This window comes from Pseudorca crassidens, chromosome 9 (assembly GCF_039906515.1).
Source record: "Pseudorca crassidens isolate mPseCra1 chromosome 9, mPseCra1.hap1, whole genome shotgun sequence".
In the NCBI taxonomy this organism is placed as follows: domain Eukaryota; kingdom Metazoa; phylum Chordata; class Mammalia; order Artiodactyla; family Delphinidae; genus Pseudorca; species Pseudorca crassidens.
The window spans coordinates 47,723,282-47,738,120 of NC_090304.1; the positions used below are offsets into that span (position 1 = coordinate 47,723,282).

The 14,839-nt window shown below is 47.2% G+C and overlaps 1 protein-coding gene across 11 annotated transcripts in view; it reads right to left on the reverse strand.

Annotated features, from left to right (window-relative positions):
* The window catches only part of PPFIBP2 (PPFIA binding protein 2), a 125,971-nt gene that overhangs the window by 78,664 nt on the left and 32,468 nt on the right, over positions 1 to 14,839 (reverse strand). The gene's annotated exons all lie outside the window — the stretch shown is intronic.

A 14,839-nucleotide genomic window follows, 5' to 3' on the forward strand; every position in this document is an offset into this window, starting at 1 on the left:
AAAAATGCTGTCTGAACCTAAACATCCATTAATAGAGGAGTGGATAAACTGTGGCTCACCCATATTATGGACAATTTGTAGCATTTTAACATGAGGCGGATTTTTATGAACCATCATAGAAATACAAGACATATTGGATAGTGAAAGCAGCAAGATGCAGAGGATCACGCGGTGTGATACTAGAGAACAGTACCATCCAGCTCCGCAAGTACTGATGTATCTATGAAGGTAAACAGATCCAGTGTCTGGAAGGCTACAGAACAACCCTCAACAGTGCTCTCTTTTGGGGAAGCTTCTGGGCTACGAAAAGTTGGGAGTGGGAGGTTTGGTCAAGAGGGGCTTTAACTATAATATTTGAGCTTCTTATAAAAATATGTTTGTGCTTCCCTGGTGGCGCAGTGGTTGAGAGTCCACCTGCCGATGCAGGGGACGTGGGTTCGTGCCCCGGTCCGAGAGGATCCCACATGCCGCGGAGTGGCTGGGCCCGTGAGCCATGGCCGCTGAGCCTGCGTGTCCGGAGCCTGTGCTCCGCAATGGGAGAGGCCACAGCAGTGAGAGGCCCGCGTACCGCAAAAAAAAAAAAAAAAAAAAAAATTTACTTAATTAAAATATATTTTAAAATCTAGAAGCACCGTTTGAGTAGCTAGAACAGTTCTTGGTGCTTTTTTCCTCCCCTAACAGACTTGAGGGGCACATCCTTCCCCAGCAGTCACACTGGCCCATGTGGCAGTGCTGCATGTGGCAGAAAAGTGCCTCCCTTGAGCCAAATCACCATTGTAGACGAGCAGGGCATCTTCCTCTCATACAGTTGGCCAAAATCACTGCTGTTCTCTAGCAAGCTTTTGAAAGGTATTAAACAAAAGTGAGATGGAAACAATGTCCCAGAAAGAAGTCTGCCGCATCGTTATCCCTTGCTTTTGGTGAGGTTCAGAGTCCTGTGTTTTCACATTCTACAGAAGATGGACAGCTCTCAAGAAAACTGCACTCAAGCCTTAGCTGGGCACAGACCAGGATAAAACACACCTCTGCTTGAAGAACCTGGAAAGCAACTGAGAACAGGGCCAAGAAGAACATCTTGTTGAATGCCAACATTTATTAGCCAAAGGTGAGGATTTGAGTTTTGAGTGAATAAACGCATACTCCTTATTCCAGTAATTGGGCAACAGGTTCAGTCACTTTTGGGCATCATTCTTGGATTATAAAATGGTTGTATCATCAGGGCATAAAAGGCCAGAAGGTTATGAAAATGATTGATAAACATGTTTAAAAAGACAGAGTCGGGACATAGCTGTTTTGCCTGACTTTCAGAAGAGCTTGCTTTCTCACAGGCTACACCTGCTTCCTTAATTCTAACAGTGGAATTGTAGTAGAAGTCTGGGATCAATACTGAGATCATCAACTGGGTCCCTGAGTGATTCCAGGTTTGGGAGTCTCTGAAAAGTCTTGTCCGTATTCTCTATTAGGTAACTTGGTGATAGAGCAGTTGCCCAGCTCTCCATGCATAAAGTCAGATGGAGAGAACCATGCCAGCCTTCCACCGAGGAGGAGAAAGTCACACCGAATTCCGAAGGATGCTACGTGCTAAGTTTCGATTCCTCCCCGCTCTGGGATGGCAAGTGATCTAAAGGAGAGTTCTATACTGTTCTACCCTGTTAAGGATGCTCAACCCATTGATAAATATAAATTAAAAAGAGGTCATTTTTACTCAACTAATGATGTTAAGCCCCTAGGCTAGACCTGTACAGTGGACTTCTGATGTACTAAGGTGTGATATGCATACATTTGATCAAATTTTTCTCTTCTGTTTCGATGGTTATTTCTACAAATGTGACAGAGGGAAAAATGAATCTTCTCATCCAAACTTGCCATCGTCAAAGCTATGCCTGAAACTATAATTCACGTTAGTTACCTGATATAACATTGCGTGGGACCAAGAGATACTGTGAAGGCCAGGGATCTGCGTACCCTATGGAGGTGAAATGGCAACTACAGATCGACATTTCCACGTCCTCTTGCAGCGCTAATTGAAGAACGCCACAGGGAAACATACTCCCTCTCTCTTATATCACAGAACTAAATCAGCACGGGGAGTTCTTTGTGTGTGTATATTGTCAATAACTCAGAAACTTTAGCCAAGACTACTGAAGTTAAACCCCCTTTGCTTCTATCAAAATTTTACCCTCAAGAGGCTGGACAAAGTCTTGAATAAAGGAATCCATCTTCTAAAACCCAGATCTCTTGGAGGCAAATATAACACACAGCTCAGAAACGTCACATCAAGGTCTTCCCCAGATGCTCAAGATAACTATTAGAGAAATGCAAATCAAAACTACAATGAGGTACCATCTCACACTGGTCAGAATGACCATCTGCAAAAGTCCACAAATAATAAATGCTAGAGAGGCTGTGGAGAAAAAGGAACCCACCTATACTGTTGGTGGGAATATAAATTGCTACAGCCACTATGGAAAACAGTATGGAGGTTCCTTAACAAATTAAAAATAGGGACTTCCCTGGTGGCGCAGTGGTTAAGAATCTGCCTGCCAATGCAGGGGACACGGGTTCAAGCCCTGGTCTGGGAAGATCCCACATACCGTGGAGCAACTAAGTCCGTGTGCCACAACTACTGAGCCTGCGAGCCACAACTACTGAAGCCCACATGCTGCAACTACTGAAGCCCGTGTGCCTAGAGCCCATGCTCTGCAACAAAGAGAAGCCACCGCAACGAGAAGCCCGTGCACTGCAACGAAGAGTAGGCCCTGCTCGCAGCAACTAGAGAAAGCCTGCACGCAGCAACGAAGACCCAACGCAGCCAAAAATAAATAAGAATAAAAATAAATTTAAAATACCTTTCTTTAAAAAAAACACAAAAAACTAAAAATAGAGTTACCACATGATCCAGCAATCCCACTCCTGGGCATATATCCAGAGAAAACTCTGATTCAAAAATATACACGCACACCAATGTTCATAGAAGCACTATTTACAATAGCCAAGACATGGAAACAACCTAAATGTCCATAGATAAAGAAGATGTGGTGTATATATACAATGGTATATTACTCGGCCATTAAAAAAAAGAATGAAATAATGCCATTTGCAGCAACACGGATAGACCTAGAGATTATTATACTAAGTGAAGTCAGACAGAGAAAGACAAATATCATATGATGTCACTTACATGTGGATCTAAAATATGATAAAAACGAACTTATTCACAAAACAGAAACAGACTCACAGACATAGAAAACAAACTTATGGTTACCGAAGGGGAAAGGGGGTATGGGGGAGGGATAAATTAGAAGTTGGGGGACTTCCCTGGTGGTGCGGTGGTTAAGAATCTGCCTGCCAATGCAGGGGACACGGGTTCGAGCCCTGGTCCGGGAAGATCCCACATGTTGTGGAGCAACAAAGCCCGTGCGCCACAACTACTGAGCCCACATGCCACAACTAATGAAGCCCATGCGCCTAGAGCCTGTGCTCCGCAACAAGAGAAGCCACCGCAATGAGAAGCTTGCACACGGCAACAAAGAGTAGCCCCCGCTCGCCGCAACTAGAGAAAGCCCGCGTGCAGCAACGAAGACCCAAAGCAGCCAAAAATAATAAATTTAAAAAAAAAGAAGTTGGGTATTAACATATACACAGTACAGTATATAAAATAGATAAACAACAAGGTCCTACTGTATAGCACAGGGAACTATGTTCAACATCTTGTAATAACCTATAATGGAAAAGAATCTGAAGAAGAATATGTGTCTATATCTATATAACTGAATCACTTCACTATACAACAGAAACTAACACAACATTATAAATCAACTATACTGCAATTAAAAAAAAAAAAGGTCTTCCCCAGGCCTTGGGGGTGACGTTGCTGAGAGTCCCCTGGAACAGAGACAACACAGCACCTTGACTCTTACAGACTGTGGCCCTCTTTCTAGAAGACCCAAAATACTGTTGATGCTGAGACTGGGCAGGCCTAATATACAGCTCCAGCTATCAACAGCCTACAGTGGCGCTATCTTCTAAGCCATCTCTAAATGGAAGAGAGAGGCTTCAGGATGATGTAGCAGCTGTGCAGGCTGATCCTCGGTTGGGGGTCATGGAGTTGACCATGACAGTTAATCAGACTCAGTGATTAGGAGAGAAGTGGGAGGATGGAGAAAGGACCGTGTGGGTCCAGGAAGCACAGGACTGACCACCAAGATTCCAGTATGGACAGAGTCTCTATATAAAGGGCATTTGGGGCTACACAAAGACACTAGACTAATCTGAGTCCTGCCTCCACCTCTTCCACGGGTCAGTGAATAAGGAGTTTACTCTCGGTTAAGTTCCTCATGCACCACAAGCTGAATGCTAGCAGGCTCAAGAAATAAAATAGATTTTCCATATCTTGAGGGACATTGCATTTTTATCAGGGACGTGATTATCAGAGGATATTTAAGGTTCCCCCCCTCCCCGACACACAGGCAAAACCCTTATCATTAGCTGCAAAAACCCCAGACTAGTCAATTTCCCTCTCGCTCTCTTGCTAAGAGAAAGGAACAGGCTGGGGTCATTACCTTTGCTATAACTATGTGGCACGAGTGAGGGCTGCCAGCTCCTTAGAGATATTCTCACCCCTTCCAACCTCCTGATGCAAAGCTTAGATGGCTGGAATCTTTCCCTGCATTTTTAAACTTGGGAACAGAAAATGGTAGTAGTTGTGCTACAAGGTTCAAAGTTGTCAGTGGACATGTCTTCTTCCAGGTGGAGGAAGTTGGTTTGCAGCAGGAGTAAGCTATGAAGCCAACACACATGGAAACACAAATGAAAGCCAAGAGAGAGAGACTGACTGGTGGCATTCTCACCCCTGGTTCATGCTGTCCAAAGGCAATGATACATCCCTGCCCTTCCTGTTGGTCCCCTCTTGGCCTACACTGGTTCAAACCGAGTTTCTGTTACTTGCAACCAAAAGTCCTGGCTAATGCATTTGTCTCAAATGATGATCAGTCAATTGACTGAAATTTACTCCTCTGGAAACAGATTTACAAGACAGCATTCCTGCTATTTGGATATAGTACTGAATTACAAAGGGATTCTACCTACCATTGCTTGATTTGCTTGAACTGGTAAATTTAAAGACAGAATTGTCAGTTCTGAGCCAACTATAGTTAAAACCAAGATTATCATCAAGGGCTAATAGGGATCTACTTTGTGGCACAGGGTGTGTCTGTGTGGGATGCATGCGGATAAAAAAGGAACCCATTCTCCTTTGTGTGTGAAATGGATGACTTTCTATCCACCACCTGTTGGCCTCCATTCTTATTTCCCAAGCAGAACAAGAAGGTTAATTCAGGGAATGATACAAGATGCAACAGGCCCATGGCATCAACTGGGTGTGTGTGTGGGGCGGGGAGAGATGAAATAAACAAAAATAGGTTAAAACACAACAAGAAATAAACAGGAAGCTAAAGTAGGGCTAAAAGATATAAGGGTGGATGGGAAATGAATAAATGAAGGGCTATAAGAACATAGAAACACCTGACAACTGTTTAAGAAGCTACGTTGAAAGAATTAACACGTGCTGTATAGCTGTACAAATGCCAGGTCTGAGAGCTGCAGCTTCCCTGTTCCCACCCTTTGCTCAGCTGGATTTCAAGGCAGGGGATTCCCCGGGGACTTCGTTGGGAGCTTCCATATTCATGTACAGAATTCCAGCAGCCTTCTCCTCTACAAGGTAGGACCTCCTGTGCAGAATGACGGCTGGGAGCGATTAAGAGGTGAGGCTGCATTGACCATGCACAAGCTCAAGTAGGTCACCTCATCTCAAGCTTCCCATCCTTTAAATAGAGGAGATCATACCTCACAGAGTGACACAGATGATCAGTTAGGTCATTAAAAACAAAGACGTGTGGGAATAAAAGTGCAGAAAGCTCTTTAGAGCAGGATGCTCTAATATTTCCTCCATGTAATATAAACAGTTTTTGAATGATCGTGGAAACACGGAACTCATTGAAATGGCTTTGTTTAAACTAAAAGACCAAAATGCAGTTAAGACACAGCTCTTCCCTTGCACTGACAGCTTTAAGGAACTCATTCTTTTTGTGCAAAACAAAAGAAGGCAACATTTCTCATTAGGACACCTATGAAGTATCTAAAGATCTGAACAAACCACCCAAAGGAACAATAACCAAAATACTTTCGGGCTGGAAAGAAAAAAGTGCCTAAGGGACAACACAGAACCCATTGTTAGCTAAGAGCCCTGGAATCATGCCTGCGGTGCACAGCTTCGAACCTGTTCACTTTCCATCGTCTCTGAAAAGATGCCCATGTTTGGAGTTGCATCTACAGGAACACAGTTTATAATGAGCACAGTGAAAATTTCAATAGCTAATAATGACTAATCATAAACACTTGCATTTTTCTTTCTGTTCCAATCTGAAAGTCAGGTCCAATTTAGGTTAAACATGAGCTTTCCAGCTGAGCTGTGCCCCCGCCCCCAGCAGCCCCCTCAGAGCCATCACCCTCTGACTCTAGTGGCTGGTCAGCTTCCACGATGCTTGCTCGCTCTTGGCCTGGTCCTTCCACTGTAGCTTGGCAAAGGGACGGCCACATTAGGTCTCTGCAGAGTTCTGGAGGGGGTGCTTGGTGGCACGGATGGGGGCCGTGCAGAATCTCCAGGACTCGGACTCCTTCACAGCCTGGCTGGCCTCTGCTGGAAGGGCGTGCCCCCCAAGTGTGCTCTGGTACACTCTCGGGGATGCTGGGTGAGGGCAATGTCCCACGGGACCTGCTGACAGCATGGCACTACACTGAACACGGGGAAAGAGCTGGTTCCAGAACAAACAAGTGGTGTGGAGGAGAGGTCGCGTGGCGGTGTCATTCGGTATGCGAGCACGGAGTGTGGGAAAAGCCTAAGAAGTCAGCTCCCCGTCAAGGGGATCATATCAAATCCGGAAAACCCACCTCAAGAGCGCCATGGCTGCCGAGCACAGGGGAGATGTCAAGGTCACTAAGGCTATACTTCAAGCTCAGGACCACCACTCACACAACAAGCTTTTGAGAAACTTGGAAAATGTAGACCTGAAAAAATAAGGACCAAAAAAATAAAAAAGTGGATCATAGAAGCTACAGTTTCTATTACATGGCTCAGGTTACCCATCACCAAAGGAATCAAGCAGAATGAATGCAAGCAGGTGCTTGTAAAAAGGAAAACGTCTCCTAGATGTTTTGGTTAAGGAATTTAAGGCCTTTCTGGCAGTTATTATAAAACCACTTTTTCCCAACAAGGAATAGCCAAGCCCATCCACTACCTCTGGCACAGAGTTAAAGACGTTTCTTCAAACTGCAGCGTGAGTAGAGTACAGTCAGGTCCTTAGCTATCAGGAGCCCAACAAGAGAGAGATCCTATCCTGACCTTGACCTCCTTATGCCCTCCACCTCTCTTACTTGCAATTATATATAAGGGGAGGCTAAGTGTCACTGGTGGGGTTGTCACTATCAAATGATCACCATCAGGGACGAGCAAAGCAAATTTCATGAATAGCAAATTAGCTTGGTCAACCAATATTCACATAATCATGCTTCATTCAGTTATCTATTCCTGAACACCTACTAGGTGCCACTCCCTGTGCTAGGCAGTCCCTGCCTTGAAAGAGCTCTGTAGTCTTACACTGAGACATGATAAGTACTGTAATAGAGTTAGTTTTGTTTTGTTTTTTTACATCTTTATTGGAGTATAATTGCTTTACAATGGTGTGTTAGTTTCTGCTTTATAACAAAGTGAATCAGTTATACACGTACGTATGTTCCCATGTCTCTTCCCTCTTGCGTCTCTCTCCCTCCCACCCTCCTATCCCACCCCTCCAGGCGGTCACCGAGCTGATCTCCCTGTGCTATGCGGCTGCTTCCCACTAGCTATCTGTTTTACGTTTGGTAGTGTATATATGTCCATGCCCCTCTCTCGCTTTGTCGCAGCTCACCCCTCCTCATCCCCATATCCTCAAGTCCATTCTCCAGTAGGTCTGTGTCTCCACTCCTGTCTTACCCCAGGTTCTTCATGACATTTTTTTCTTAAATTCCATATATATTTATTAGCATACAGTATTTGTCTTTCTCTTTCTGACTTACTTCACCCTGTATGACAGACTCTAGGTCCATCCACCTCATTACAAATAGCTCAGTTTCGTTTCTTTTTATGGCTGAGTAATAGAGTTAGTTGTGTATAAGCCAGCAGCAGTGGCATAGGGGAGGGACGAATCGATTATGCCTTCAAGGGAGAGGAGAGGCTTTACAGTGGAGTCCCCACTTGAAAGACTGAGTCTTGAAAGCTATGAAGGAATTCCCCCAGAAGAATAGAGAACAGCATCTTTGGAAAGAGTCCTCCTGATACAGACAGGCTATCCATGAAGCCACGATCGCCACCCTTCAGATATTCTGGTTTCCCAGAACTAACACAGAAAACAAAGAATCTCTTGACAGTCTATCTATAAGCTTTCCAACCAAGGGGCTGGTGTGATGCACCTGAAGGCTCCTAACTGATCATCCTGGGAAGCAGGACTTGGAGGTGAGAGAAATGCACTGGATTCACCAAGATCTTGTTCCAAGATCATAGCCTTGCATAAGCTTAGTCCTTGCTGAATTCTCTTGATCAGGTGGCTGGATCCGTAAGGAACCTACAGCACTTGACTGTAGGAGAAGTGGTGTTTACAAGTGTGCTAGCATCTTGTGAAGGGAGCATATTAAAGCCAGGAGCAGAGTAAAAACAGGAGGCTCTTTGAGTGGTGCTCTTTCCTCATCTTGCCAACTCCAAGAGACACACTAATTCATGATTCTTAAAAATACCTGTCGGAGACAGAGGGGCAGCATCAGGTGCCAGAGTTGGGGATGGGGGAGCAACTGTGACTGTTTCAGCTCACCTGGAGGCATTAGAAGTAAACGGCCTGATGCATCTTGGCTCCTGAGATAGAAGGTCCAGGCATTTCATCAATCAAATAGCATAAGAGAAAGATCCACAGGTGGAAAATGTGGGATTAGGTAAGGGCCAAAGAGAGGAGCTGGTCCTTTGGTCACAAGAATTTCATTAAACCTACAAGATGCCCAAATGGGAGTGAATTCCAGGGAAAATGGATGGGAAACGTTGCTTGGGAAGTAGAGGCAATAAGAACATTATAGAAGGACTTCGAAAGCTTTCTTAGGGACAAAGCCAATGTGAAGTGGGTTTGGGAGTGACCAGGAAGGAGTAGAGATGTTGTTTTTAGCCTGCTCTTGATTTCAAGATTCCTGATGGTGAAAGGAGGGTAAGTTCTATAAGGCAGCATGGAGAGACAAAGTACATGGTCAGAGACAGTTTTGTTTTTCTCTAAGAATCAAGGAGAAGCATTTTCTGCCAAGGACATGGGACAAGGAGGCAGGGCAGAGTAAAGAGAAGAAACAATCGGAGAACAACAGGACGTGGAATAGCACTGGATCAGGAGGACAGGATACTGGGATAGCCTTGGTGGAGAGAAGGGACTCCTGACCCATGAAACCAAAGGGAGTTGAAAAATGATGGCTGTAGGGACTTCCCTGGGGGCGCAGTGGATAAGAATCCTCCTGCCAATGCAGGGGACATGGGTTCGAGCCCTGGTCTGGGAAGATCCCACATACCGCAGAGCAACTAAGCCCGTGAGCCACAACTACTGAGCCTGTGCTCTAAAGCCCATGAGCCACAACTACTGAGCCCGCGTGCCACAACTACTGAAGCCCATGCGCCTAGAGCCTGTGCTCCGCAACAAAAGAAGCCACCGCAATGAGAAACCCACACACTGCAGCGAAGAGTAGCCCCCGCTCGCAGCAACTAGAGAAAGCCCACGTGCAGCAACGAAGACCCAAAGCAGCCAAAAATAAATTTATTTTTAAAAAATACGCTTTTCATATTCCTTTAAATAAAAAAGAAAAATAATGGCTGTGAACACTGTTACCTTTTGTGGTGGTGGGGAGGGAAGATGAGAAGTTCATCTATGTGTGGCTAATTTTTTTCAATGAAGTAGGTGGTGACATCAGTTGACAGGGGAGTTCAAGGTTGGGGACAAATGGAAAAGTGTGAAAGAGCTGATACAGGGATGGGGAAGGGAAGAATGCAGGGATGAGTCAAGGGACACCCCCGCCCCCAAGTGCCGATGCCAGTTCATGGAACTACCAATGGCTGTGCTGCTCTGGAGCACCCGCCCAAGCTACTCAGCAAATGACCCTGGTATGATGCCCCTTTGCCAAACCCTGCTGGGAAAGAGGCGTGAGGGCCTCTCTGAATAGCTGGCAGACAGGAGTCACAGATGGCAAAATTCTAGCCCCTAAATTATGGTGGGGAATATGATGGGTGGACATTTTGGGTGCATTGGCTAAAGATGGGATGTACCCTTCGGGAAATGGGGACAGCTAGAACCCTTGAGTAACCATACCCACTATCCTCCTCCTCCTGGTCTTGAAAAATCTCTGCCCAGAATCAAGTTTGGGCGCATGGCTCTAGAGTAACCAGAGGCTGTCAGTTGTGGCCGAGGTCATCGTCACCATAACACCTATGAAGCGTTTTCTAAGCACTTTACATACACGGAATTACTTATCCATATTTTACAATCAAGAAAATTGAGCCCCAGGGAGAGTAAATCAATTGTCCAAGGTCACACAGAGCTGAGATACGAACCCAAGGAGTTGGATACAGGATCCGCGTTCTTAGCCAGTGGGAACAGCTTTCACAGAAGCCGCTGCCTATTTCAAGTTTAACTGCACTCTGACTTGAGTACAAGGCAAGTCAATGTCTGGGGCCAGGATGTCTTTGCAGCTCTCCTGGCCCAAGTGGCCAGGCTACTGGATCAACCGTTTGAGCATCAGATGACACAGAATAAGTCTCACATTAGCAGTTTGAGTTCATCCCATACTGTGTACTACAGAACCCAAGCCAATTGCATGGGGGAGCCATGATGATTCCGTTTTTGTTTTTTTCTTAGGGGCTGGGGGTGGGGTGGACGGGGTTGTGACTTCGGTTTGGAGTTTGGCTCCGACACAGAGTCCTAGAAGCCAGCAGCAGTGTGAAGATGCTGACAGTGCTGGGACTTCTGTTCCTGGGAAAATAAACTCCTGCTCAGAGGGCAGCAGGCGGACTCCACAGACCCTGCTTTGTTGCTATTTTGAGAGGCTCTTTCAGGACTATGTGGGTTGGAGCCACTGATCTCAAAGCAGGGCAGGTGTGAGCTGTTTGTGAGTCAGTCAGGAACCAAAGAGCTGAGGAGCGGAGACCCTCTGGACGCTTGTGGTAGATTACCTTGTCCCAGGGATCTGGCTGTCGGGGAAGGCACTGGAGGACCAGCCCTGGTCAGCCTTCTCTCAGCAGCCACTGGGGCCTCTGGCTACTCATGGTGGGCCAGGTCCCAGCTGTCTCCTGCCGGTCTTTGCTTTGAGACCTTGACCTGGAATGTGGAAAGGGGCCTAAGCTGAAGGAATGACGGCCTAAGATGCACTCCTAGGAGAGAAGCAAACTGGTCCCATCTGTTCCTCTTTCAATATCTTCCTTCCTGGTAATGGCCAAGAGCAGTTAACTTTTATTGACTGTTCCCTACGTGCATGGTTCTCTGCTAAGCATTTAACGTACATTATCTTATTTGATCCTCATAAAACCTGTATGTGGCTGGCACTATTACCTTCCTTGTTTTATAGATGAAGAAATCCAGGATTTGAGATAATATGCCTATGATCACAGAGCTAGTAAGTGTGGCAAAGCCAAGAGCCCAACCCAGGCTTTACTTCAAACTGCATGTTCTTAGCTAAAACAGTACGCAGTATCCCGTCCTCCAAAGGCCACGAGACAATGTCTCTTTTCTCACCAAACGCTTCCCCTCTAGCTTTCGGCCTTCTTAGCCATAGGCATCTCCCCTTACTGTCCCAAAATTCAAAGACTGTCTTGCTCCGAGGCATTGACCTCTTGGACTGGTCCAAGGGGCAAGGGCTCCCAGCCTCCTACCAGGTCACACCTCATCCAGGCACCTCTTCTGCTGGAACAACCCCGTGTGTGGGAACACGAAAGAAACAGCATGTTTCCACCTTCAAAAACCTGGGCTAAGAGAAACCTGCTCTCCAAGCCACCCCAGCTTGAGGAAGCATGTGGGAAGGGGGTGGGTGAGCCAAGCAGATGGAAAGTGCTGGGCACCCAGGCTGGAGTCCACTGCATGCAATACAGGGAGGAGGTCAGCAAAGGACTGATGGAAAAGGAGAGCCCTGATGGAGTCAGATGAAGTGGGTGGGAATTAGGAGGAGGACATGGAGGTAGAAGCTCAGAAAAGGCAGGGACTACATGTGGGAGCTCGTCAGATATAAAGAGATGAAATTAAAATAAATATAAATAGATATAAATGATGAAACTAAAAAGGTAAGTTGAGGCCAGGTTAAAAAAATGTCTTAGGGCTTCCCTGGTGGCACAGTGGTTGAGAGTCCGCCTGCCGATGCAGGGGATGCGGGTTCGTGCCCCAGTCCGGGAAGATCCCACGTGCCGCGGGGCGGCTGGGCCGGTGAGCCATGGCCGCTGAGCCTGCGCGTCCGGAGCCTGTGCTCCGCAACGGGAGAAGCCACGACAGTGAGAGGCCCGCGTACCACAAAAAAAAAAAAAAAAAAAAAAGTCTTAAAAGCCAAGCAGGCAGAAAAGCCTCGGCTTTCTCGTCCAGACTAAGGGCAAATCCTGGGGCTTACGACCAGGGTCAAAGGATGAAAAGGGATTTTTATTTATTTACTTGTGGTACACGGGCGTCTCACTGTTGTGGCCTTTCCCGTTGCAGGGCACAGGCTCCGGACGCGCAGGCTCAGTGGCCATGGCTCATGGGCCCAGCCGCTCCGCGGCACGCAGGATCTTCCCGGACCGGGGCACGAACCCGTGTCCCCTGCATCGGCAGGCGAACTCTCAACCACTGTGCCACCAGGGAAGCCCCCCTCTTGAGCTTTTTTAAATGAGGGGTTTGTACTAGTTGATCCCAACAAGCCCTCGAGCTCTCTAATTTGGTTCATTTGCCTCACTTTTCGTGACACAGCTTACCATACACCATATCACAGCTAGAGTAATTTTCATAAAATACAAATTAGATCCCCCAACGTATCTCATGCCACTTCCCTACTACAAGTCTCCCATTATACAAACGACATCACCCGCAACCCTTACTGTAGACTTCCGTGTCCTGTGTGATCCGGAACCCACCCCTAGCTCCTAACCATCACCGCGCTCAGACGTGTTCTTCACCCCATTTTCCACCTGACTCACTCCTACTTCTTCAGTTTTCAATGAAGTGTTACTTCCTCAGAGAGGGCCCCTGACTACTCCTCCTCAATCAGTAACAGCCCTTGATGATGGCTACCAACAGTTCCCCTTCTTGGCTGGATTTATCAACTTGTAAATTTCAGGCTTATTTCCTGGGACTATTTAACTGGGATCTCCCAAGTGGTAGATGGGAGATCCACAGGAGCAGAGACTGGTTCTACTTTGTGCTCACCACTGGACACCCAGTACCCAGACCTTGATAAATATTTGCAGAGTGAGAAGTGCAGAGGGCACACGCCAAAGCAGGCCCAGGGTTGGGGCGCTGGGGTCGGGGACCTTCTGAGCCGGACACTTCCTGTCCCTCCTGTTCTACAGTTACAAGGTCAGGTCTCTTATCTGTCAGCTGCTTTTGCCCTTCCTCCCTCTGAAAACATTCAGCCTCAGTGTGAAAATAGATGGATACCCATCCTTGCAGCTCAAAGATGGTGACAGAAGAGTGAGCCTGGGTTCTGTGAGTGCGGACGCTACTCCAGCCCCCAGCACTCACCCCACACTCTCACGCTCAACCCCTACAGAGTCGGCAGGAACGACTTGCAATGCCAGCCCTTGGCCTCTGAGAAACACGCAGAAGAGGACTTCCGAGAGCCTCCCCCCCGCAACGCAGCAGCTCTTTTGGCTGACAGCACACTGACTAATCTCCACACCAGATGACTTCCGAGCAGAGAAGAAGCCCAGCAACTTCTGAACCCAGTGCGTTTGAAAGGCAGCGGCCTCTCCGCATCCTCACACCAGAAGTGCTGGGCACCTTCTTCTGGTCACGGTGTCTGGAGCCTCCAACCGTTCACGTGCTCAAGTTAAAATAACGAACTCTCCTCACTTCATTCTTGCCTTTCTGCACAGAGGCTCATTCACTAGAATGTCAGAGGAGAAACAAAGACAGCTGACTGTTTTCTCCCCTAGTGTCTATAATTAGATTCTCATGGAGAACTTGGCCACGACAGGGCTTCGCCGGACAAACACCTCCCCCTCCACACACGCACACGCGCGCGCGCGCGCGCACACACACACACACACACACACACAGTGTCTCTCCCCTCACTCATCTCCACGGAGACCCAGACAAAGCAGCCAGTCACTTACCCTCTTCAGCCACGCGAAATGCTTGTAAACATCAATGTCCCCATCCATGCTGGGTACCCATGTCAGCAGTTAGATTCCTTGGTTGAAAAAGCCCTTTTTCTGGCCAGAGACCAAATTCTCTCCTCTTCCTTGCTTCTGCCCCCTCCCCCTCAGGAACGTCAAGCTGTGTTCAAATTTCCCCAAGTCCCCTGGCCTGCGTCCGGCAGCCTTTCCCTAAACAGTTTCAGAGACACAGTGGCTCAGACCAGACCGTGCTGCTCCTGTATCCACCTCCCACCCCCCCGGACACACACAGGCACCAGCTCAGGGACACAGAGCCTGCAGAGCAGGGGAACCTAGCAGAAGGGGGGGGTGGAGACAGACTTGGCCAGGAATTGTAAACACACACACACACACACACACACACACGGGAACATTCTTTTCGGTGATAATACCAGAGCC